Source organism: Aphelocoma coerulescens, chromosome 1 (assembly GCF_041296385.1).
Source record: "Aphelocoma coerulescens isolate FSJ_1873_10779 chromosome 1, UR_Acoe_1.0, whole genome shotgun sequence".
NCBI classification, from domain to species: domain Eukaryota; kingdom Metazoa; phylum Chordata; class Aves; order Passeriformes; family Corvidae; genus Aphelocoma; species Aphelocoma coerulescens.
The window spans coordinates 111,963,653-111,990,564 of NC_091013.1; positions in this window are offsets into that span (position 1 = coordinate 111,963,653).

The window sequence follows — 26,912 nt, forward strand, 5'->3', positions numbered from 1 at the left end:
CTTTCTCTCTACATCGGATAACTGGGTTTTGGAATTTAAAAAGTACTAAACTTGTTTTCTAAACAGAAGTTATGTCTTGAAAAAAGGATTTAATTTTAATTGTTGATAATATTAAATCTCTTGACAGAGATCATGACAGGATATTCTGGTGCAGAATAAGGAGCTAACATGGTTTTATTAATTAAATCTCCCTTGGCAGCTATGGGGTACTGCTTCACCTATCCAGACCAGATTTAACTTCTTTGAGGACTTCTTTAACTTCTTTAGGGCTTTCTTTCAAATATTACTGAACTTCAAATCTTAGGAGCTTGGGTCTTCTCTAGTCTTGAAGTATATCAGGTACTGGATGCCAAGGCAAGCTACCCAATATTAGAGAAAAGCCTGACCTTGGATTTTTCATTCAGCCTAGGGCTATCTGAAGGTGGAAAAGAAGGCTCTGAGACTAGATGGAGATGTAACAGAAGCTGTTAAAAAAAACCCTGGCAAAACATTATGTTCAATATTCTGAAATCCAAGTCCTTAACATAAAGCTTGAAAAAGATGCAGCAGGGAAGAAGCTATACAAATGGCAAATGTATTCCTCTATACATCAGAAATATGGGCATTGAAAGTGACTGGTTTTTTATGCATTCTATGCACTACTGTAGCAAAACATATGATATTGGGGTAACATATTTTACAGTCAAATCTTTTTCATTCAGCCTCATACAGGGTTATGACCATCAGTACACATATATATGGCTATAAAAGTGTCCTGTAAATAAATTGTAGTTTTAATTTCTATTCATGGTAAGAGCAACATATATTTTAACTAATATATAAAATACCAAGCCTTGGAGACACTATAAAGGACGTTAGAAAAAGATAAGCTGTTCAAAATCCTGAGTTTTTTATGGTTAATCATAAACCATGAATAAGTGCATTCATGTATATTTCACATTGCTTATTGCTGCCTCACTACTGTTATCAGTTAAAGTTTCATATCAGCAAAACCATAAACATAATTCAAAAAGAATAATCAGGAATTTATTGCCACCAATAAAAAAAATTCAAAACAGAAAATGCAATTTTCTATGATGTCTCACAGTGCTTATAATTAATTTGAGATAGAAATTAAAATTAAATTACACATTATATGCAATAGAGGCTTTTTGGGGAACCCATCAATAGGTCATTTTTCTGAAGGGTATGTTTACAATTGCACGTTGATGAAACACATGCATTAGAATGCAAATGCAAGGAAGAGAGTCTGGAAAAACATGCAAGGGCCATGTTCCCCTCATGGTAAGAGTACTCTGAATTTTGTGCATATTTTTAATCTTTCTGGCATCTCCTTCCTGAAAACATAATTCCACGTGCATTAAAGCTCTTGGCAAGATTATAATTACCATCAATGGTTTTCAAGAAGGCCCCCAGATACTAATAGATTCTTCTATTAGCAGGTGTGAACGACTCTTCCCATCCTATTTGCTCTAATTTTACAGAATAGTTAATAACTTGAGGCATAATCAAATATAATTTTTCCTGATTTTACACTTGAATCTAATCCCACTGACTTGAGTGGAGCAGATCCTGATCTATGCTCCTGTGAAGGAAGTTATCAAAATCAGGTTCCAACCTTTTTGATAAGGTTTTTGCTTATGTCTCTACTACCAATTACCTTCTAGTTTTTCTTACCATATATTTTTCATTTCACAGTTGTACTAAAATTATCTAGTAAAATATTTACATTTATGAGAATATTAATTATGATCTTGTACTTTATTATTTTTAGAAGATACAAACACCCTTACGCTAATGTTTGTATTTTCTTTCTAAATAGAAATGCTTTCTTAAATATCATTCTTTAAGAAGTCTTTAAATTAGATTAGAGTCTACTCTTTTTAAAAAAGATTTAAAAAAAATGTTCAGAACTAAGGTTTTCTGAATTGCAAATTAGGGTCAGAACATTATAAATAACTGAGGTAGTATCTGTTTCAGTAGGTCTCCATGCTTTCTGTGCTGGAATTGCAGTGTACTCATCCCGGAAATTCTCACTTGTGTACCATCAATCTGCATAGTTCAGTCTGTTTTGAGAAATGGAGTCTCTACCGGTCCATCCATGTGTGTGTGTACTTTTATCTTCTGCAAGGAGACGTCTTGAGTGCCATGTAATCCTGATGCCTTTTCCTGGTCATAAAATCAAGAGTCAAACATGGTTAGAAGGGAAAAAGGGATTTCACCTTGGTATTTATTTTAGGTGCACACATCCAGGTTGAATGTGCCTCAATGCCCACCGCAATCCCACCCCCAAAAGATCTGGTATAACATTATAGGTTTTACTAATTAGCAGATCTATCAAAGATTCCCCAATGAGAGGTTCAAGTGAGCCCCCCCTCCCCAAGGAACCTTCCCCTGGATGGTTCTATCTTAGTTTACAGAATGTGTTCTGGAGAGGACCTTGGGGTCTGAGGCACACTAACCCCTACCTATGAAGTTTCTAAAATGTTTAGTCTCCTAGCTGAACAAACAAGTCCAAGAATGTAGGGAAAAAGCACTAAGAATACAGAAGTTATAAAAAGGTATAACAGGGGTATAAAAGAAAAGGCAAATAATCTTCATGGCATCAGTCCCACAAAAGTTAATTTTATGGTTCAATAAATTCTCAGGCCACATTCTTCCAGCCCTGCGAATAGCAGCTGGCCTGTTTGCATGAGCAGGAATTGTGCTTTCTAGAAAGGAAGTAGGTTTTTCATGACCAATTTAATCCCTCAATTTGGGGGAAATTGGGCCAAATTGACAGCTCTCCAAATTTCTGAGATTCTGAAGAGTTACAGAACTGCTGATTACTGCAGATCAAGTAACTTTCTTTAGCAGAGAAACTTCAATGGTCCATTCTGCCCCTGTGATTTTCTTCTAGTATTCCTTACCCACAGTCATCTGCTTGGCATTTCTTCTAGTTTTTTTACTGCTTATGTGCCTTTTCTCCTCATAGGAATAGCATCTTCACTTTTTCTGTTTAATGCCATTCTCATTACTAATCTAGCATCCTGGTTTGGAGGTCTTGCACATGATTAGATTTGGTGAGTAGGCACTTTACAAAAACGCTGTCCAAGTTCTGATAACATGAATCTCTTAAAATGTAACAGATTAAAAAGCATGCACTCCTACTCATTAATATAATGCTATTCCAGCAGAAAAGCTCTAAATTAACATTTTCTTAGGTTGTGCTAATCTGTGTAGTTTCAATGAAACTAATTCAATTACACCCTATGAGTATTTAATGGAATCTATTTTTCTAACATTCTTTTTATATTTTCCTCACTACTGCAGGTGTTAAGAAGACCTTAATATTTTTAAATATTTTTAAGAACGGATAAGTACTTTATTATGTGTGATGAGTACTACCTTTTCAACATGGGCATCTTTTAGGACATTTGTAGTGACAAATGCCACTTTCTGACAAATGTCAGAAATAGGAATAACAGCACTGTGGCTATTACCAACTCATACATGTAATGATAACATGCACAGAGATCCACAGAACAGCTTTTTCCTTCCTTCTAACTAACATTTATATAAAGGAGATAAAGACCTCCCTCAGGTCTCATTTTTCTCTTGAACACCTCCAAACTTCCAGTATTTAATTTTAAGCCATATTTTCTTGATCACTGATCAGCCTTTTTGCTATTCTCCTATCACTGACTGGCAGGTCCGAATTTTTATTCCAGTGCAGTCGCAGAGCCAAGGGCAGACAATTTATGATCTGCGTGGTGGAAAGGTTATGCTCCATGTTTTACTGACAAACTCACACTTTCTATCCCAGTAGCGTGCCAGTCTTTCTGAAAACAACATGACATTGTCACACTGAGTTTTCAATATATTCCCTTCCTACAGGTCTTTTGTGGACAGCCAGTAATTTTGAGGTGGTGCCCATTCACAATGTAAGAATTCAATACATGCCTACAAAAGGGGAGACTTTTTAAAATCGAACCATGTGCTTCTGGTTTTCTTTTTTTGACTAATTTCTCCAGACTCTCAGAATCATTTTACATTTGAACCAATCTCCTAAAGGACTGCCAGCTTTCCAGAATGGGTGGCATCTCTAAAGTGAATGTTCCTACTCTCTTCTACTGGTTGGCTCATTAAAAGAAAATAGTACAAGGCTCAGAACAAACTTTTCAGGAATTATTAACATATTATTCCAGTTTGGTAATGCATAATATTAAGTACCCCTTGAGTATGCTTTTCCATCTGTTTATTTTAGTACTTTCTACCTATTCTTTTTTTACCTATTTCCACACCTCACACTTTTCCCCTTTCTTGGTGTTGATAGTGTGCCTGACACAGAGGTGACCACTGAAGAAGTGTGATTCATTTTTGATTGATAATCTAATTTTCTGTTTATATTTTCTAGACAAAACTAATATGTTTATGAGATTGTTGATTTTAACTTTTACCCATAAATTTTAATGATTAAATAAATAGGACCACTGTACATATGGCATGATTTAATGTCAATTTTTGCTACTTAAAATATCAGAATGTTCTCCTAATTTAAACTTAATGAATGAGGAAAATCACACTTTTTGGACAAATGCAATTATTATTATTACTTTAATATGAATCACTTTTGAGACTAGCTTTTGGATATAATCTTTGGTTACTTAACAACTCTTTTTCAGTTCCAGCAGATATGGAAAGGTATTCTCCACTTATCTGCATCTAATATGGGTCTTAATACATTTTATTAAACCACCAGAAAGAAGAATCACACCAGTCCTCTTATCTGACTAAAATATTCTGCATCTACTTTGGCTGCTACTGCTAACAAAGATACAGTGGAGAATTTTCCATCCTTTTTTGTTCAAGCAGCACACAAAATTTGTAAACAATAAAACATGATTTAAACCTGAATTTTTTCCCCAGTTCTGCAATTCTACCAGAAAATATTTTATTAATCTATTTACCCTCTTTTTTCAGCCTCTTCTCAGCTTTCTCTTATTCTCTCATTTCTACTATGTCAATGTACTCCACCCTTGATAACAACTTTTTTTAAAAAATTCTGGTAACTTTTGATGAACTCACTGGAATGAAGTATTCATGTATTCAAGAAGGTGTCCTCCAAAATAAAAGATGCTCTGGTTTTGGTAAAAATAATTTCTGGTCCAGTAAAGACAATTTGATCTATTGTGCTTAATTTTTCATTCTAACCATAGAATCGCCTGGATTGGAAGGGACCATAAAGATCATCCAGTCCCAACCCCCCACCATGGGCAGGGACACCTTGTGCACTGTTCAGAGCTGCATCTGACCTAGCCTTGGACACTTCCAGGGATGGGGCATCTACAGCTTCTCTGGGAAACCTGTGCCAGGGCCTCATCACCCTCTTAGTAAAGAATTTTTTCCTAATATCTAATCTAAACCTACTCTCAGTTTGAAGCCATTCCCCATTGTCCTGTCACTCCAGGGCCTTGTAAATAACCTCTCTCAATCTCTCTTGTGGGCTCCCCTCAGGTACTGGAACGCTGCAATTAGGTCATTCTAAAGTCTTCTCTTTTCCAGGCTGAACAATCTCATTTTTCTCAGCCTTTCTTTGTAGGAAAGGTGCTCCATCTGCCCAATCAACTTGGGGCCTCCCCTGGGCTGGCTCCAGCAGGTCCCTGTGCTTCCTGTGCTGGGACCCCAGAGCTGGATGCAGCACTGCAGGTGGGGTCTCAGCAGAGCGGGGCAGAGGGGCAAAACCAGCTCCCTCGACCTGCTATTAATAATATGTCTTTTTAAAATTTAAATGTGGCAAATTGTATTCTCTTTCTTCCCACAACAATCACATTTATATTTTTTTTCTTCTACAAGTTATTCTAGCAGTGAAACATGATAACTTATCACTATTTCCTATGAAACTATATGGAATGGAAAGATACACCCACACTGCTACAAAGCTGCTGCAGAGCATGGGTGGCTCTCTGAGAAGTACCAGGCATGCAAATAGAACTGTTCATTTTTGGTTTGGATTACTGTAAGCCTTCCCAGACTCCAATAAAATGCCTTGAGGCAATTCTTTAGAAAACAGAATGGAAAAGACAAAAAAAAAAAAAAAAATTATAAAATATTTCCACAAATGTTGGAAAGTGAAATAAACTTGTCCAGCAAAAGCACTGAACAAACTCTGGACTGATCCACCACAGATCAGAAAACAAGAAGTCTGCCTCTCCCTCTCTCTGGTGCAGCCTAAATTTAAACTTGATAAAACTCTACTGAGGGTAGTAGCATTAAAGCAGAAATTTGTTCCAGTACTTTCAGTCTCCTTGAGAGAGAGGAACATTTCTCAAATGGCCAATCTATTTGAATTAAATTAGGTGAACTTAACATTCATTTCAAAACCTTTTGTTCCTCCTCTTGTCAGCCTTGCAACGCAGGGAGCATAACTCCTGTCTTTGGGGAGCTGTTGCTACCAATGTAATTTAGATCAGCCTAGGTGACTGCTGTTAAGATGCATAAATGAAGCTCAGCCAGCCCCAGGAATAAGGAATCAGACTGCTCCTTTCAGCACTTTGCCTCTTCTTCCTCCCTTATTATATTCTAAAATCCAATTTTAAAACACCAGATGCAGTAACTTTTATCATTTCTGGGGTTTTTATGACTATTCTACAGCCTCCATAGGCTTTCATTCTCAATTTTATGTATTTTCATAAATCCTCCTTTCCTCTGCTGTTTATGCTTTCAAGTCATTCACAAAACAGTCTCCTTCCATTTTGTTTCAAGTCCCTTCAAACACTGAATTTAAAGGTTCCTTCATCATCCTAGCCCCATTTTTACCCTTGGAAGCCTGTATGTAGTTTGCAGTTATGACAAGTGGCTCACTGTATGCATCATAATTTATTGTGAGTCACTTATATTGGATTTCAGAGTATTATTATACAATAAATTACAGGAAGTTCACAGACTGCTTGCAGAGGCAGGTGAGCTGTGGGCAGAAGGTCTCTCCTACCAGTTCTGCCACCAGCATGGTAATCTCCAGTGGAGCAGACTGATAGATATTTACCCTTAGCAGCTGGACCCAGATGCCCTGGAATTAATTTGTCAGAGTCCAGTTCTACATGAAAAGAACAAGATTTATACTGTGGGCTTCTGTGTGTAACAAATGGGAGGAGAGTTTCTGCAGTGTTCTGGAGAACTGGTTAATGATGACAAACAGAAAACAAAATGTCACCAAAGCACTATGCACAGAATTTTTCACCAATGTAGAAATGGTTCTGGATGTAGAAAACTATCTGGAATAAAGCAAAGTCTTTAATTTATCTGAGCAGTTAATTTAAGCTGTCATAATTAACACCTATTGTGTCTGAGAAATTTCTTTGCTCAGGGAGTCATACTTAAAAGTGCTTAGACAGCACAAGTTTAAAAGAGGAAAATTTGCTTGAAAAGATTTAGAGCTAGCTCTTTAGTTGTGACAGACTGGAACAGTTCCATTATTGCCTGTGGAGTTAGCTGGATTTATACCTGGCAAGGTTAGGGCTGACAGTGTCTAACACATCATTTTCCAAGACAAAATTGTGAATTGTGATCCCTGTCTTTTCCCACATTCCTTTTTCAATATCAGTCGTTTATTATTTCAAACTGCTATTTATTTTAATTGGCTTATGAGCTGCTTTTTTCTAAATCAATGCATTATTGTTACATTTTAAAAATCTTTTCAGAATATCTGTCATATGCAATTGCTTATCAAATCCATCCAAATACTCTAAAGCCAAATCAACTTGATGACTTAGATGAGTAGAAATAACCTGAATCATTTCCACAGCTACAAAGCTAGCACTTGAAGAAAACACCAAACCAATATTAGAAATAATTTATTTAAATATAAATTTTAATCACAAATGTTTTAGAAAGAATATTTGCATGTGTGTTTTCATACACATATAGGTAACTTCTATGCAACAAACAGGGAGGGGAATTTCACTGGCTTATTGATTTTAGCTCCATGGGACTCTGTTTGCTAAATGGATAGTTCTAATTAACTCCCATGCAAACATTACCTGTGGATGCTAACATAATCTTATAGATCAAAGTACATATTTAATCTTTATAGTGTCATATTTTATGCTATACCATAGATCCTGTTTCTTTATGGAAAATGTCCACAATATCCTCTACTTCAGCTTAAAGTTCAAAATCATTTAGTAGAAATCCTTCATAATAATCTGAGAGGAGTCCAAAGAGTGAATGAGTACAATCTTCAGGAAAGTCTTTGTGGTGAAAAGATAACTAATACTTTAAAAAAACATGTAAATCTGTTTCCTTTTTTAACAATGAAAAGTTTTAATGCGTTTTTAACTTATTTTTATTAGTTGAAGTCTAACATCATCATTACACTTTCTCTACTACAATAAAAACTTCCCTCCTGGTCCACAAGACACTGAAATGATTTTAACACTAAAAACATTGGGATACCATCAGCTTTGGCAAAGTGTTTTGCTAGAATGGCAAAGCTTTTTAAGGAAAAGGTAGAATTACTATGTGCTGTGCTACCATATCTAAAATGTTCATTGTAATTTTCTCAATTATGAAAGTAATTTCCCTTCCATGATGTGTTAGGTCTACAGATCTATCAGTTCAGGTGGAACAGAGAAAATCAGGCTAAAGACAAACCCAGATTTTATTTATAAACCCTAAGAGTGCTTTTCTCTTTCCCATACTTTAAGAAATGCAAACAATAGAGACCAGTAATTGCAAAAAAAGCCCCTAAAAACCCAAACAAAATGAAACAAAAACCCTCTCCTCTTGTCTGCCATTATATGCAAGAAACATCATCAAGCATTTTTTTTAAAATTATACCATTTTATGATATTGAATTTAGTTTAGGTTCTCCACTGAAAATCAGTGCCATCATATTGGTCATAATTTTTAACTGCTCTGATTCCTGTCATTTTAGACGGAGAACTGTTTAGAGAGAGAAAGCTGTTCCAGATGTAGCAGAACTTCAAGGTGAGGTTAGGCTAATTAATGACTAGTTTATTCATACACAGAAAGAAAAAAAAAGCCTAGATCTCAGATCTTGTATAAATATTTAAACATATGAACTAAATGGGTTTTTTTGCTTCTGATGTATTTATGTGTATGCATCGCATTTCGATATAGTTTGAAGTATACACAGCTTAATTTCCATTTTAAATGTCTGAAATATTCTGTGGTGGAAAATTTCAATATTGGAAATAATGTTTACCTTAAGTAGTTTCTTCCTGTACTGAGAGACAAAGAACTTCTTATTGATATGAACTTTACTTGTATAAACAAACCAAGAAAAATAATTAAAAGCCATATTGCAAGTACTGGACCAATACTGCCACACCATTTACTTCCCAAGGTTTTGCAAACCAAAATATGGTGTGCATGAGAAAGAATGTAAAAGAAATAATTAGATGCAAAGAAATAAATTGACCTGCTAAAAAAATGAGTGCCTAGCATATAAATACAAACCTCAGGAGTATATAATGGTCTTTCTTTCTTTTATTCTTTCTTTCCTGCAACAATCAAAAAGAATGTCATCATCTTAAATAAATTAAGCAAATGTTTTTAATGATATAGCTGTGCCTGAGAATGCTGAAATATATGGATAAAAAGATTCTATTCTAGTTTCTGAAAGGCCTGACATGAACTACCTTTAGGAACTACCTTTAAGTAGTAAGTCTGTTTATAACAGCCAGCAGGAGATAGAAAATTGATTAAATACATTTCAGGGCTTCAGTGATTCTTTATCTGCCTCAGCTGAGTTTAAATGTGTCTGTTTATAGAGAGAAGTGTCGTAAGTGACTATTTTTTTTTTGTTTTCTTTAGTTTTGCTTCTCTTTTAGCAGACCAATTATCTGAGAGATAATTATGCAATTTACAATCTGCGAGTTGCCTGTTTTCCCCACAGAAAAATCAATTTCACTGAACTCTATTGTTCAGGCAGCAATTTAAGTCTTATTCCACTGCTTCATAATCAAACATATTTATTGTCATATTCAAGTCAGAGGAATGTTAGACATTCATCCTTCTTGCCTCCAGCTCATCAGTAATAAGTTTTGGTCTTACAGCTATTTCTGGTAATGGTGCTTATTTCTTTTAAAGCTCCAGGTACGCTCTGCTATAAAAATCTCCTTATCACTGGCAAGTCTTGGAGTTTCTTATTTTTTTGAATACACATGTCAAATTGGATTCCTGACCTTGGGAGACATCCTCTCCAGCAGAGACCATCCAATATGTGCTACAATAAAAAAAAAAAAAAAAAAAAAAAAAAAAAGATGTGACCATGGTCCTCTCCTCACTTACAGGGTAAATTTTTAATAAGCTTTTCCAGCAAATCCCTGGGAACATCTTAGCATGTAATTGCCAGGTGGGCCAGCTGGCTGGAGGTAGGGAAGCTGCATCCACTTGGCTGCCAGCAAGATCTCTGGAGAAAAGTGCAAGCCAATTTTTCCACATGAAAATTCAGGCAACTTTTGTGGCTCATCCCTGGATATGAAACCAGCAAGTGGAGACTGCACAGCACTGCTGGCAAATCAGTGTGTTCTGCCAGATTTTAACTGAATTTAGGGATGCTTTTTGGATTGAGAATCTGAAACAAACCTCAAAGAGGAACTACTCCACATGGACCAATTTCTGTTTTTCTGCTTTCCTCTGAGTGACAGCTTATATATAATCCATGTAAATAAAAGAGTGAAAAAAAAATCTTGTTTCTTTACTAATTTCCTTCATTACTGTTTAGCCAATAAGTGGATAACTGACACAGACAGATTTTACTCTCATCTTCCCAGATGCAGGATAGACTGTTACTGAATCCAATGGAAAAGAACTTGTCCTTTAGGTTTAGCATTGCAGTTTCTGACTCTACTCTCAGGTAAGATATTAATCAAATATCAGTTTTGAGTGACTAGGGAAAAATCTGCAATGTGTAATTTGAAGAAACTAGCAGATCTTCTTCTAGCACTGTTTTACTTAATTAGAATATCTAGTTGGAGTTGATAACAGAAGTAAGGACACTTCCAATGAAATTCTATGTTTATAATCCTTTAAAAATACCAAAATTCAGAGGAACTTTCAATAGAAAAGGAGAAGAAGAGTTAAGATCTGTAACTGATGTACTAAATTCCAGAAGATGCTTCTCAAAAAGGTGCTTGCAATCCCATTCTCTGTATTCCTGACTGTAGAATAATCCAAGAAAACAGATTTGGAAATAACAAATAAACAACTTCCATAACGCAAGTGTAAAAAATTGCGCTTTTAGAAACCGGAATAACCACATTAATTGAACACCCAGAATTTGAAAATCACTTTTAGATTTGATGGGCAATTTGAACAGCACTGTTGACTCCTTATCCTTTAGTGAGTTCACATTATGAACAATTCATACAAGCCAAAAAATGTGGGCTGAGGCTCCTGGCTGAAACACTGTTGCAGTCAAGATTTCCTTTCTTATTCCCTCTGTCCTGAATTTCTTTCCCTATTGCACAAATTTTCCATGTTCCCCAAGATGCAGACAAAGCTTTGCACAGTTAAAGGGTCCATTACAATCCTGAGATGTTTGGGCCCATCAGTACTAAGGATTACACTTATACAGGGCTATGTCAGCATCACAAAAAGTAAGATTTGAAATAACTGGATGTGTTTCTCAAAAGTATTTATATAGGAACACAAGAAAATATCAACAAAAATTAGCAGAATTCTGTAGATTTGGAGGATGCTAAGTAAGAAAACAAATAGCCTTGAAAAGTTTCTGCTAAGGAATACAGATCCTTACTTTCTAGGGAGTTTTCTAATGAAATTTCTAAAGTCAGGTTATCCCTAAAAAAAGAAAAAATGAATCTTTTTAGCTACAACTGAAGAATTTATTCAGAGGATTTGGTCTCTTCAGGAATCTTATCAGGAAATAATGAGATGTAATACCTCATAAATTATAAAACAAGCATGTATTTTGAAGGGATGTGACTTTTGAAATGCTTGTAAGCTGTCAAAAAACCTTCCTAATTCTAATCATTTACAAGAAAAAAAAAAAAAAACAACCAAACCAAAACAAAACAACCCCAAAAAACTTAAACAAACAAAAAACCCACAAAAACCCACAAAAAAAACCCACCAAGGACCAAACTCACACTTCAGGAATCATTTATGAATAGAACATTTTTGTCCTGCGTGGAGGCACAGAGTTTTGCAGATCCAGGCAAAGACTAAGGGTGCTGTAGCTCTCAGCTATTAACATAATACTCCAGCCCTTTAGTCCAAAATTTCCAGATGTTCAGAAAGACTCTCAGGCTGCTCAAAGCCCTTCTGTCCTGAACAGATGGCAGAGTTTAAGTGCCCAGGGTATGCACAGAGACGTGCCAGAGTGCTCCCACTCCCCCGTGCAGCAGGGAGTGGCTCAGTGTATGATGGAGCCCCTTGAGTTGCACTGAAGATTACTTGTAGAGTCAATCTAAGATCAGGATGTGTCAGAGTCGCTGTGTTTGTGCTGGCTGCTTGCCCTGCACAGCTCTGGTATGTCTCTCCATGCCAGAGTGTGCTGGATTTCCCAAATGTGCAGGGTGGAAGCTGTCACCACACAGCCCCTCCAGCAAATCACGTGGCACTGGGGTTTTGTGCCACTGTTCAGGGCAGGGGTTGTCTGTGCCTTAGTATTTTCACTTTCATCTCTTCTGCCTCTGAATATAGAACCCTGAGGACTTCATCCATCTAGAGATAAGTGGATATTTTATTGCTACTTATTTATTGCTATCCTTTGACAGAGTAGTGCTAATTATGAAGGTATGTCAAGCTTAGAATAAGTAAAAGAAAATCCAAAAGCAATGGGCTAAATTAATATGGAAGTGAGGGCCATGGAGTTTATTTAACTTTTATGGACAATTAAGGACACGCCATTTTGAGCTGAGATCTGAGTAGAAAATCAAGCTTACAGCCAGGCTAACAAAAGAGCACAGTAAGATGAAAGAGGCCATGCTGCAACCACAGAAGAAATCTGAGGACCACTTGCAGTGTTTTAAAACTGCATCCAGGGATAGTGCCTTAAGAGTCAATTGATACCTGGAAAGATAAATATTGCCTTAGGTCAGTTATGTTTTGACTGTTCCTGCTAAAATGCTTTCAAATGAAATACTGATGCTTGTGTCCTGAGTAAATGAGTACATCATCCACTGCTCAGAGTTGCCAGTTCCATTTCCCTGTCTTGGAAAACTTTCTGTTTTGTTCAGCTTTCAGCTCATGAGAAAAGTTGAATTTTGGGCCTATAATGGAGCACACAGCCATGACAATGTGTGAATTTTCCAGATGTGGCACACACAGATAGCAAGTACACATGGGACATAACGGGCCTGCTTCTTTGTATAATGGTGTTTATGAAAAAAACTCCAACAATTAACATGCATGCTACTAAAACAACTTCAATGCCAACTCTGCAAGGTGAAGAAAGACCAAGACAAAAAGACCTGGAAGTTCTACAGATTAGATTGTCTAAGACTGAGCTGTTATTTGAACTGTAGTCTCCAGATACATAGAAACAATCTTTGTGTGCCTATTTTCTCTAAATAAATTAAGAAATTATTTTTTCAGAGCTTCTGTCCCAGGTTCTATAAGAGAAGGCTGCTAAAGCATGTGGTATCACGTGTATTTATCATACAGACAGAAAAATATGAATACTCATTTCTTATTGCAAAACTGCTAAATTTGTTTCCATAGTTTCTCAGTATAGAAATTGCATTGTTGTCTTGATGTTTGTTTTAAGTATGACCATTTCCTTTAGGAAAATCCCTATATGAAACTGTGTTTGTTTCTTTTTTCAGCCTTTTTTTTCTTCTCAAGCTTGTTTCCAAGCTACAGTTCAACAGACTATTCAGGAAAATATAGCCCACGCTACTAAAACTTATTGATTGATGCATCAATTATAAACTTACAGTCAGTTATCTGGTCTAACAGATTTCTCTTTTCCCTACCAGCTCAAGAAACACTAGGAAAAATACCATGTCTAGACTGTGTGGATCTCTGTGAGAGTGGGGTTTAATTTGGCAGAAGCTAAGTGTATGTGAAAGTACCATCTACAAGTAGAGAAAGAATAGTCTGCCCATGCATAATAAAGTTGGTCACCCAGATCCTATAGGGCAGCAAATATTTGTACCTCTGAAGAAGTAAATAGGGCTGAAAAAGCTTCTGAGAGAGGTTCCCTTGAATGGCACAATTATTTCTTCTTGCTCCTGTTTGTTCTGCATCCAAACCATACTTGGATTTTTGCACTCACTAGATGCTCAGCTGGTGTAGGTTCATCCCCTCAGTAGAATATTTGCATGTTGCATGCCCTCACTTTTCTGGCTTGTTTTTACTGCAGTGAAGCTGCATCTGATTTACAGTGTATGAGAGAAGGCAAAACAAGCACAGCACACACAACTTACTAAATGATTCATAATCACATGGCAGTGTTTTCTGCGTACGTAATACTGCTCTTTCAGAGTGCTCCATTCCAAGCAGAAAGAAAGAATTTATCTTCAGAAAGACACTCAATAGAACATGGTTTGCTCATTTGCCAGCAAGACTCTGGGCTGATCATGTACACAGACCTTCAAGTAATTTAATAGGAAGAGGGAAGACCTAAAACATGTTTTTTCCCCTTTGATTTCAGCAGCAGTTCAAGCAATATATAAATCAAGATTTGCTTTAGCCAGTTCCTGTTTGCTTTCTATTCTCTCTCTGAAAATTACTTTTTAGCTGTATATGTCCCTTTGGGTTCCGTTGTCAAAGTATGTCATTACAAAGGAAGAAATGCAACCAGTGGAAGGAAATACTCAGATGGCAAAATGATTTTGAAAGCACAGATTCAATATATGTAAACACAAATAGAAAATATTCCCCTGAATATCCCCCTGGAAACCTCCTGGAATTGGAGGCCAATCACCTGCTGGAACTGGAGCCTTGCAATGCTGTCATATCACAGAAAACAAACAAAAGAATAACCTACTCCCCAGTCTCTGAGACAAAACACAACTTAACAGAAAACTGTGTAAATATCTGGTGAAACTTTGCAGTCTTTTTCTCAATTTTCTATAAAGCTTCTTGACCTGCTAAATTGAGCCATAGGATTAAATGCATAACTGAATAAACACAGAAGAAAAGGGTCCACAAAGAAAAACAGAACTACTGTAGAATTCAACCTATTACTTTAAATGGCTCACTCTCCAATCTCAGATTAGCAGTTCTTTCATTGTGACATCTGTAATTTGCAACACTGGATCTGCAGAAGCAATGCTATAAGTTTTTAAAGAAATATTAGCAAATCTGAGCCAGACAGAGACTTTCTTTCCTTAAACAAGGGCTGCTTGGGTGCTATGGATTATCTGCTAACCCGAGGGTGCAACCAAAGGTGTTCAGGGTGCCTCAGGTGTGCTCAGTGTGGGACATGAGATCCCCATGTCCCTGGACTCTTGGAGAAGAGCCACCAAGGGCTGCTCTCCTTACACTGCTCCTGGGATGACTGCTGTGTGCCCATGGAAAACCTTGACCACTTTAACTCAACATCACCAAACTGCCAGGGGCCTAATGAGAGAAAAAGCTCACATGGTCAGAGGTAGGATATTTTTTCCAGCGGTTATTTTTGGAGCTGGGTATATCCCACATTCAAGATGCCCTTTGCCACTAACCCCAGGAACAGTCCTCTAATATTGCTTTAAGTAGAAAAAGGCACTGTGTCAGTGCATGTGCATCAAATAACACCCTGTTCTCATCACTCAAAAGGTGTGTATTACACCATAAAACGGCTGCAATACAGCATGAGAGTTCACAGCCACACACTGGTACTCTGTGTGGCAGTTTGTACTGCAGTTACTCAATTTATACATGATTCCACACAGTGCTAGCATCAGTCATTTCCTCCAACAATCACTAGCATAGGCTAGGAAGAATAATTCTTACCTCTCTGGAGATTCAAAATCTGAACTAGAATTGGTGGAGTGCCAGTGCCAAGAGAAAGCCTGACATTTGTTTATTCCATGTTATATTGGTTATATTGCATCTCACTACCTGTTCTAATTATTGTTCTATTGTGTGTTAATCCATTACTACTACTACTATTATTATTATTATTATTATTATTATTATTATTATTATATACTACATCTATTTTTATTATAGAATTTAGATTCCAATATATGTTTCAAGACACAGGTAAGTACTGCTAAGATGAAATAGGAAACAATCCTTCAATTATTAAAATGGGTACAATTACCTTATAAAAGATCATTATTTCACTATTTCACTGTCTTGGAGAATCTCCCCATGTTTTATACTTTGCTGGGGTTTTTTTTTTTTGCTTTTTTGTTTTGTTTTGCATTACTTTTTCTGCGTTACTGGTTTTATTACCAAAGTCTCTCATAAATTCTACTTTCCCATGGGCTTTTGAAGGTCCAGGTCAGTACTTCAAATTCTAAACCTGGTTAGATCAGGGTTATGTTAAGGGCATTGAACCATTCATTCCAACAGGATTAGGAAATGATTGCATATTTATGTAGAGGCCTAAACCAGGGCCTGTTAGCTTGAGTTGAAGTGCAACTGGTTATGGACATAATCCAGTGCTGTGCTGAACTGGGACTTTGTCAACTTCAATGATCAGAGGAGAAATGAAAACCAGAAAAAATGAAAACAGTGAATGATAACAATTATGTTGGGAATGTACCGTTAAGGAACTTGGAGTTATGCTCATCACAGAATACAGTATTTCTTATGAGAGTTAATTAGAGGTTGATCTGTAATTCTTCAAATCTCTCAAAATGTTAATATTTTATAGGGTTCTTTCCTACTGAAATGCCACAAACCCTTTTCACTATTATGCAAATTAAGAATATACAGATTTTCAGCAAGGAGGCAGCATACTGACTTTCATTCTGTGAGTCTATGGGGAAATAAAACCCCCAAATAATTATGTTGTGTATGGAAAAGAGGGTAAGCACAGAAACAAGCAAAAAAAAAAAAAAAAAAAACCAAAACAAAAAAAAACCAGCAAGGAAAATACCACTGGGTACTAAATAATTCCTTTTAACACTTTTATTTCTTAGAGAAAAAACTAACAGACTTAAACATTCACCCAACTGCAAGATGCACCTGATTTCTGCAAACACCTAAAAGCTAATACATTTCAGGTGAACATACTTATAAAGTACAAACACAACAAACAAAAATCAGATCCATACTCACAAGCTACTGCTAATATGCAAGCTGTTTGATCATATATTTCACTCAGGTCTTTGAGGCTTTACCTTTGCACAAGCAAGAGTTGTTGTCTTGACTTTAAAGCGACGATATGTTTAATCATGTTTACCTTGGTCTTTCTCCTGTTGTTTGTCCCTCCACCCATGCCCAGGACTGGCACCGTGATCTAACAGCCTTTTGGGGTTGAAAACCAAAATTGTAGCTTTCCAGCTGCACATGGAAGACCTGACTCCAGCCATTTTTCCAACAGTTATCAAATAACTGTGTGGTGCATGGCAGAAGGATAGAACTTCCAGGAAGGACAAATCTCTGTACCCACAGAGAAAAGAACAGTTTTCCCTTGTGCTGAGGGCTTAATGGTGCTTTTACTGCTACTTCCCATACATCTTTAGACTGCAGAATCACTCATCTGTATGAATAGATGATTTATTAAGACTGGGTTTTTTTGTTTTTGTTTTTTTTTTTTTTTTTACCAAGAAGCAACTTCTGCATTTACAAATGGTCTGAAAATATAGGTTATTTGAAAAACAAAAAATGTATTAAATTTCAGTGGTGACATAATGCACTGTAGAGTAATTCAAAAGATGTCTTACCTACAATGTGCAGGTAATAATGTCTGTACCACAGACGGAACCAGTCTGGATGTTCTTGAATGCACAGGGCATTGACCTTGACTCAGAAAATTACTTCAGTACATGCAGAACTAAACCACATGAATAAAACCTCTAGGAAACTAATCATAACTTTGAAATTAGACATCTATTTAAACTGCTAGTTGAGTCTCCCTAGAGAATTAAAAAAAAGGTTTTTTTCATCACTGCTTTTCTTATGTAATTACTGCACTTACAGAACAGGACATGAGTCTTTTAAGAATGATAATGTTTAAAAAAGTCTCTCTCCTTGCTTCTTTATTGTACAGTATAGATGCCAACATATTTAGTAAATTGAGATTAAAATCAAAACTCCTGGTGTTTCCATAACTATGTCTACCAGTATTTACCAGAATTTCTGTGCTTTTGCTAATGTTATGAAGCAGAATAATGGACAAGGATGTGGAATCAATTCTTTCTGAGCTGCAGCAGTGTGTATCTACTGAATAATTTGTTTAGGCCAGCTTTACTGGCAAGTCCTTCTCATTCTGCTCTTCATCCCCAAGGAAAATGAAACTGTTTCCACTTCAAAAAACTATGGAAGTCACTCCTGGTTTTGTAATTAATTTCTGGGTTTTGTTACACAAATCCCAAACTTTTTACCAGCTTTTCAAAAGCCAGATGTTCCTGGCAAAGGAGTGTGTTCTCTGAGCCCACAGCTGATTGAAGGCATGCCGGGATGTTATGATCCTGTTCTGGCTTGCTTTCCTAGCCAAAAGAACCCCAGAGTCACTAATTGTCCTGATAAATAGCTCTTCTGAAACTTTTATTATGAAAGCAAATAATAAATAAAAAATGACCTACCATCCTAAAGCATAAAACAATGTGCAATAGTGCTACTGCTCATTAAAATTCACTTTGGCTTAGATCAAATGATTAATCATTAAATACAGTTATATGACTGCATATAGATAAACAAAGTAAAGTTTGGAAAATACAGGGGGGAAACACTTTATTCTTAAAAACTAAAAGTGCAAGACTAAACCATTATCCAAGTAATACAGCAACTATAAACTTGCTCACCATAGATCTCTTCTGAAGACTTACATGGACAAAATATTTTTCATAGTATAGACACATTTACAGCCTAAAACAGGAATTGAAAATAATAGTTATCAAAAAGAAATATATCTTTTATAAAAAGTAGAAGCACATCTACTCTCTCATCAGGGATAGCATATCATGTATGTTGTTTTATGTGCACCTATTTCACTTGTAATTATAACTCACAGGTCTGCTTTCCCATTCATTTTGTATTGCTGCAGCTAAAGGTTCAGCCAGCCTGAATGTAAGTAAATAGAATTTATGCATATCTAATCTGGGTGATAACCGATTTTTCACTGGGGTGAATATCACACAGGTAAGTGCACCCACTTCTTTCTTTACCACTGTGTCAGTGGATATGACTATCAATTTAAATATTAATGAAATGAAAAAATAAAATGTATATAGTGAATAATGATTTTGTTAGTTTAGCAGTCTAACAGATCTGTGAAGCCGTAGGTGCCTTAAAGACACATAGATGTCTTAAAATGAGACAGTTCTCATGTATCAAATTAGTTGTGTCATGTCCTTGGCACTTCAAAAATCTTGGGATAGGGCTGCTGTCCTACAAATGCCAATGCAATAAGGGTAGCACTGACCTTCTGCATAAACCACGTCAGCAGAAGCGCGACGGCTTCGCGAGCGAACCCCGGGAGAGCCCTCCAGGGGTGATTAATACTGAGTCAGGAGCCATAACTCTGATGAGCCTTTAATACAGTAAACCAACAGAAGCAGTTAAGGGCATTGTCTGGGAGAAACAGAGAGGAATTTAATCAAGTTGCTAATATACTTTGACCAGGACTCTCAGGTGCTCTTAAATGGAAAGACAGTCTTAAAGGGATTGAGACATTTCAGCTCATGGCTCTTAGGGGGCCAGTTTCTCTTACAGCCCTGCTGAAAACAGAGAGCAGTGCCTCGGTAAGCATCCATCACTTCTGCAAGGCAAAATGATATTTTGCATTCACGTTATTCAGTTTGGGTTACATGGTGTGATCTGATGAAGGACAGAGGGCAGAAAGGCTGTATTCAGAAGACTAATGTAGTTTAGCAAAGTAAATTTCCCCTCCTACAGTCAGTATTCCCTGGAGAATCCTGTCCAGGGAATATTCAAGTTACAGCTTCCAGTCCCTATTGTTAAAAAATATTTTGCAACTGAACAAAAAATACCAAGAGGGACTGTGCAGGCAAAGCATTGCCTCCAACACTGAAAGCACTGGAATCCTGAAATGTGACAGCACTGCAAATCCAGAGCCCTGGCACTCATCTGGGTTGCCAAAAGCTTATGGGCTAAGATAATAGCTGCATCCATTTATACTTATTAACTAATTGTACTTGGATCTTAATGCCCAAAGATGAAATACTCTGATATTATTTCATGCTGGCAACAGCATAGTGGCACAGGAAAGGATTCAGATCTGTCAGGAGCACTGAATTACATTAAAACAGACATATTTTGTAAATCTACTGACATCTCTGCACTAATTCAATGAGAAAATGTACTCAGACATGCAAAAGCAGCCAGCAGTCATTCACTGATACTGGAAATATATGAACAACAGGCAAACCTAGAGACACTTTCTAGAGCATTCTATGCCTTTTTTAGAAGATGTTATTGATCTCAATGGACTGTAAATGAGAAGGGGATTTAAAAACAGTTCTATTTCTGTTCTTGGAGTAATTTGCTAATTAAATTGGTATGTCTTTAAAAAATTCTTTCATCCTCTTCTCCAACGAACACCCTGTTGGTATCCTTGGAGTGCCAGTGACTCACTTCTTTCTGAAGACAGCATTGTCTCAAAAAATAACTTTGCATATTGCACTACGAAAAATGTAATGAAGTCAGTAAGTCTTAAAGTCATTGGCAAAATTTTCCACTAAGATCTACATTAATTGAGCTCTGTGCAAGCAGTGACTTCCAAAATATTCCAATATTATTATAGAAAGAGCTAGACATTTGAAGTTACATGTGTGCTCAATACAGAGCTTTTCAATATGCAATTAATAGTGAAGAACTAACATTTGTAGTATTTTCCTAGTGAAGTAAACTGTATTCTGCACTATTCCATGGGAAATTTCTCGTCTTTCCTGAGGAGGATTTCCAGTTCTCAGTTGCAAGGAGATGAAGCTTAGCACTGCAAGAAGAAATAGTCTGGGACTGTGATGGATGACCTATTGAAACATCGGCAGATAATGGGTTTGTTCACCATGTAAGTCCAAGTCCTGAAAGCATTATATGAATATACAACTTCTCTAACACAGGCAGCCTCAGCTGCTGTAAAACAGGTGTTCACTGAGGTAAATCTAGACAGAGATAGAAATACTCGGGTGATTACACTCTGACAGACATGCTAAGTTTTGATGAATGTTTTCCATAGATGTGCCAGTGTAATAGATGTCTGTGTTGGCTCTAATGAGTGCTGACTTTTCAGTTTCAAATAGTTTTTAATGATATTTTATTTTTATGTTGAGCAATATGATGCATAAAATCAAAGTATCTGTGAGTGATTTCCTCTCATTTTGCATTAGGAAAGGGAGAGAAAGTATAGATCAGGTTGATAGGACCAGTAGTTTCTGTTCTGCAAAAAATGAATTAAAAATTGTTGAAATGAATTTTGGATTAAGTTCAGTGACTCCATAAACCATCAAAATGGCATGCAGCATCAGCAAGAATGATTTCTGCTGAGCAGACTGCTAAGAAATTAGCAGAGATTCTAGAACTATTTCTTTTCAAATATACCAAGATTAGAATGAAATCTGATTCCAGCTGCCTCTGTGCAGAAACAAAAGAGATTCTCTTTTCAACTCCATTAAATAAATAAGTCCATGAAAAATAATTTAGTTTGAATGCTTATCTTCCCACTGTCCACACAAATATTATCTACTTTGATTTTTAGAGGTAACAGGCTATCAGATTGTGTTTAAAGCATACGATTATTGCGAGGAAAAGCTAGACTGCAGCCAAAATGAATCATCTCTTAATCACACCTATCCAGGGGTATACAAATCATTTGCACATGGGTTCCTTGTTCTCAACACTGGAACCTGAGAGTAACATTATACATAATGGTATGCATCATATTTCTGTATGGGATTTCAGTTTCCTGAATTCCTTGATCACTTAAAATTTTGGTCCCACATCTGACTGTCCATCTGATTCCTTCTGTCACAGAAATGTATCATCATGCCCTATCTGAAGAAGCCCTGTACATCAGAGGAAAATAAAGAAGCCTCTAGAAGAACTCTGGTCTGAAAAGTAAGGAAGTCTAAGGACTGCAGCCACTGGTTTTGAAGTAGATAAATCCTAAGAGTGTGGTCTATGTCCTGAAGTTTGCTAAGACATGAACTTGAATGCAGTGGGACTCTCCAGTTGCTGGAGATGGATCTGCAATCCCTGCATCATCTGGAATGATTTAATGTGCTGCCTGGCCAGCCACTGTGGATCCTGCTGTGGCAGCAGCTGCTCACTCTTGTTGAGCAGGTTCTGCAGCCATGTCTAGGGGAATGCTGATCATGACAGCTCTGTCCCTGATGCCTGCCTGACCTCCTGCCTCTGGATTTTCCCTTCCTGGTCAATCCCATCACATTACTGCTCCACATCCCTGCATTCCCGTTGGACACCCATGAGGTTCTGGACTAATACTTCCTTAAGTCTTTGGGAAGACTGATTGGAAGCAAGTGAATGGAGAGTTCAACCATCTTTGATTATCCAAAGCAACTGGTGTTACTCAGTACTGCCAACATGGATTGGGATGTTTGTGTGGCCGGGTAGACAAACAGAAAGTTCACCATCATGTCAGTTTGATAAAATGGACAGCAATGTCCTTACAGCTCTTCCACTGTACTACATATGCTCTGCAAAAGGGAATCAGCATTCCCACGACCAGAAGAATAAAGGAAATGGATTAAAAGAGAAAAAAAAAACCCCTCAAACCTTCAATAAATATGGCCCATCATGAGGTTATAAATTCACAAGCATGCTAGCAATGCTCTTAGCATGCTCTGGAGCACTGACCTACAGCTTGCCTTCCCTCTAGTTTATTTTACCTAGATATTCAAAAGAATATCAATGTCTGGAAGCAAAAAATATATGAACCTGAAGAAAGTTATAGTATTCTGCTTAGCACAACACTCATGTTATGCTTAGTATGCAGATTAAAATAAATCTGCTCTTCAGTTTTATCAGTCACTTCAGGCATGACTTGTGTGAGAAACTCACTGAAATCAAACATAACATTTCATTATTTTTCAGCTGGCTGTGGTTAGGGAGTAATTCAAACATCACTAAAGACCTAAACAAAAAACCCCCCTTCAAACCAGCCAACCAATCAAATAAAGAAAAAAACCCCATACCCACCACATCCACCTACATGTTTATATGTATCCATATTTACATGTATGTATGGCTGTGTATTCAGAACCATGTCTATGAAACTAGATTTAAAATAAATATTTCCTCAGGCTATTGGAATCTGTAGCAATTAATTAGCTATAAAGCTCTCTAATCTTGCACAAAACAGGAAAAAATTATGAGCCAAGATGATTTGGACAACTAAGCCAAAAGAGACAGGGAGAAGAGAAATGCAATTGGCAGGACCTACATTTTAATTTTCTTGATACCATGAGTGAAATTTCCGCTCTAAAAAAAGAAAATAATTTTTTAAATGAGCTATTTAAATTAAAACACGGCTTGGTCAAGTACCAGTAACTAAATGAAAAATTAAGTGTGAGGGATCTGAGGAAAAGCCGTTTAAGTGACACAGTCTTGTTTCCTTATCACTTTTCCGGGCTGATAAAGGCACTGAGCATTTCAGACATTACAGAGCTTTTCCTTTTTGGTGAAGCTTTTGGGCACAGCTGCTGTCAGGTGCAATTTCCCTAACCCTTCAAACCTAAAATAGAAAATAATTACATAAAGAATGGAAATTAATTTCTGTCTTAAGTGCAAGTTTCTGCAGAATACTGAGCTCAGTTAGATTCTCACTGACCACGAGCATGAGCCATGAGGAACACAAGTAGTACAGAGACTGAAAACAGCATAACCAATATAGTGCATAGTGTGACAGATGTGGTTTGGACTTTTACTTTCCTAAACCACACGTGCATGCAAGTACAGGCATTTTTAATGAAGCAACACTTAAATGTCTAAAATACAGACATATATATATATATATATTTAGTTATATATATACATAAGATTCTTAATGTATTTACCTGTTAAAAATGGCTTTCAAGTTAACTATTAGTACTTAACTTCCACATATACACCTACTGATTTTGTAACTTTTTCACTCATTCATGTACTTATATTAACACTTCACATTTTCCGCCCCCCCCCCCCCCCCCCCATGCATTGGAGTGTTGTGACTTGAATACAAATCTTACCTTATCTTTGAAACAAAACAAGGATATTGTTCTTCTGACACTTCGATCATAATATTTCTCAGACTGGAGACACATATCTTTCCATATGATTAAAGATATGTGAACAACATTTATTTAAATGTTATCACTACATTAGGCTGACATCAGGATGATAGTTAGGTCTGATTTACAGAAGCATGACATACAACCTTTTTCAGGAAGAACTTTTCTCAGCAATACCATACAATACATCATTTTAATGCGTACAGTTCAGTATATCTATATATATCTATCCACCAACACCTTGATACTCTAGGTAGCTTATTGCTATTAATTCTACCTATTGTTAGGAACGATCATTAACTAATTTGCAACTTTCAGCTACTCAAATCTATTTTTATGTAACTCTTGTTACAGTATGAATAAAAAATTAAGCTGGATTCATGTAAAAATTTGCATAGAAAAAAGAGGAACAAAATTAACATCTAATTAAGGTAGACTTCTGAAGGAAAGAATGCCAACGTTTATACTTTAGTTTATTCTGAAGTCTTAATCTGTGCTCTAAGGCTGCTCTGAGGTCAGTAAATATACTTCCCTGTGTGTCCCAGTAATTGAATCCCCAGTTGTTTGGACAGGTGATATGGTGAGAGGTAGCTTTTTTCTCATCATTGAAAAAATGGGTGCTCTTCCATCAGCCACATTGGATATGACCCAAACAGTATCAGAGACCAAGCTGGTACTGCTCAATCAGAAGAAATAAATGCTTTATCCGTGTAGAAAGTAATAAATATTTTTCCTCTAGGTACTTTGGCAGTATTTCCTGGTTTTTCAGTTGGCTTATCTTCTATTCAAGCAATAATATTTGCAATCTTTATTTGTACAATGCCTGCTTAACACAGTGAAACGTTGCCCTTGGTTCTTCTGTCAGCAAAAAAAAAAAAAAACCAACATGATAATGGTGAACAATAATGAAATAATTAGCTTGTCTCTTGAATTGCAAGATAAAATACAGATGTGCCTCTCTTATTCCATCAGGACAAAGTTCAGAAAGATGTTTGGAAGTAAAAGGAACCAAGCTTTTTATTGTGTCTGTCTGATTAGAGACAGAAAAGTGAGAAGCTTCTGCAGTGAATCTTTACTAAGGAAGAGCCTGTCCTTTCTCCTTCCCCCTCCATCTACTGTCTAGGTGCAGGTTGGATAACATTAACATAGAAATCCAAAAGTCCACTTTCACTTCAATACAGGTGACTGGAAAAAGTTATGCTAGCCAGCAGAGCCGTGACAATGTGCTGCGCACAGAACATCTTCACAGAAGAAGAGAAAATTTGAATGTTCACTGCTGAGATGACTTAAGGAATACCTGAAAACACAAAGATGCTACTGGAAATTGCTTTTAGGCCTGTGGTTCCCAAAGTGGAAATGTATAAAAATAATATGAAGAAAATGAAGAATGTGAAGGAACAAGGAGATGAAACTGTGTCTGCTTACCCCCCACCAAAAAACCCCCAAACAGATTCGAAGTAAACGGCATGGCAACACTTGGCAGAAATATGGTTTAAGCACAACCCATATTCTGATAGGAACTAGAAACCCTGACTTTGCCTCTCATTCATGCAGAGAATGAATTCTGATGACTGACTGGTTTTTTGCGTTCCATTGATCATTTCAGGTCCATCTGTCTTTTCCCTCTCATCTGTGCAAAGCAGGGATTTTGCCATGCTTAGCAATTTCTTTAGTATACATTTACAAAGGCAGTGAGGGACTTCCCTACTGCCTGCCACTACACATCACTGACTTTTATCAGTCACATAAGCTTATTATCATCTTTGCCATTTTTTTTTCATAAAATGGAGCCTTCTCTGCAGCAGCATTCAAAGTGAATATTTGGTAGTTTATCATTTACTCCAAAATTTCCAGTTTTTATTTCTGGGGCAGCATCAGGCTATCCAAGCACTACTGCATATAACTTTTGCTCCTCAGACCAGATGGGCTTCTAATTAGGAGTCAGAAATTGCATTTTACCCATATTTCATATTCAGGTACATGGGAAGACTGTCTGCCATGTGAAGGACCCCAAACTGGAGCTGTAGGAAGGAGTGGCAGAGAGAAAGCATCATGAACTGACCTCCAGCCCCATTCCTCACACCTCTGTGCCTCTCAGAGGGGAGGAGGAAGAAGAATAGTAAGTGAAGTTGAGACTGAGAAGGAGCAGGGCTGGGGAGAAGGTGCTTTTAGCTTTGTTTTTATTTCTCACTCTTGCACCCTGTTATAAATTGGCAATGAATTAATTTTCCCAAATTGAATCTGTTTTGCCTGTGATGGTAGTTGGTAAGTGATCTCCCCGTTCTTGCTTTTATCCTTGAGGTTTTCCATCATATTTCTTCCCCATCTTGATGATGAGAGGGTGAGAAAGTCTTTGGCAGCCAGCTAAGGTCAAGTTGCCACAGCTGAGAAACATCAGGATCTGATTACAGTAAATGAAATTTCTGGAGACACCTAAACTTATGGTTGATGGAAAAACTGAGATCTGATGAGAAAAAAGTGTCTGAAAACTGTGTGAGAAAGCTTAGGTAAATTTGAGAATTGCTACTAGAATTTGCAAACAGGATGTCATAGAGAAGGAGTTTCCAAAATGGATTGTGAGGTTAGACTTTC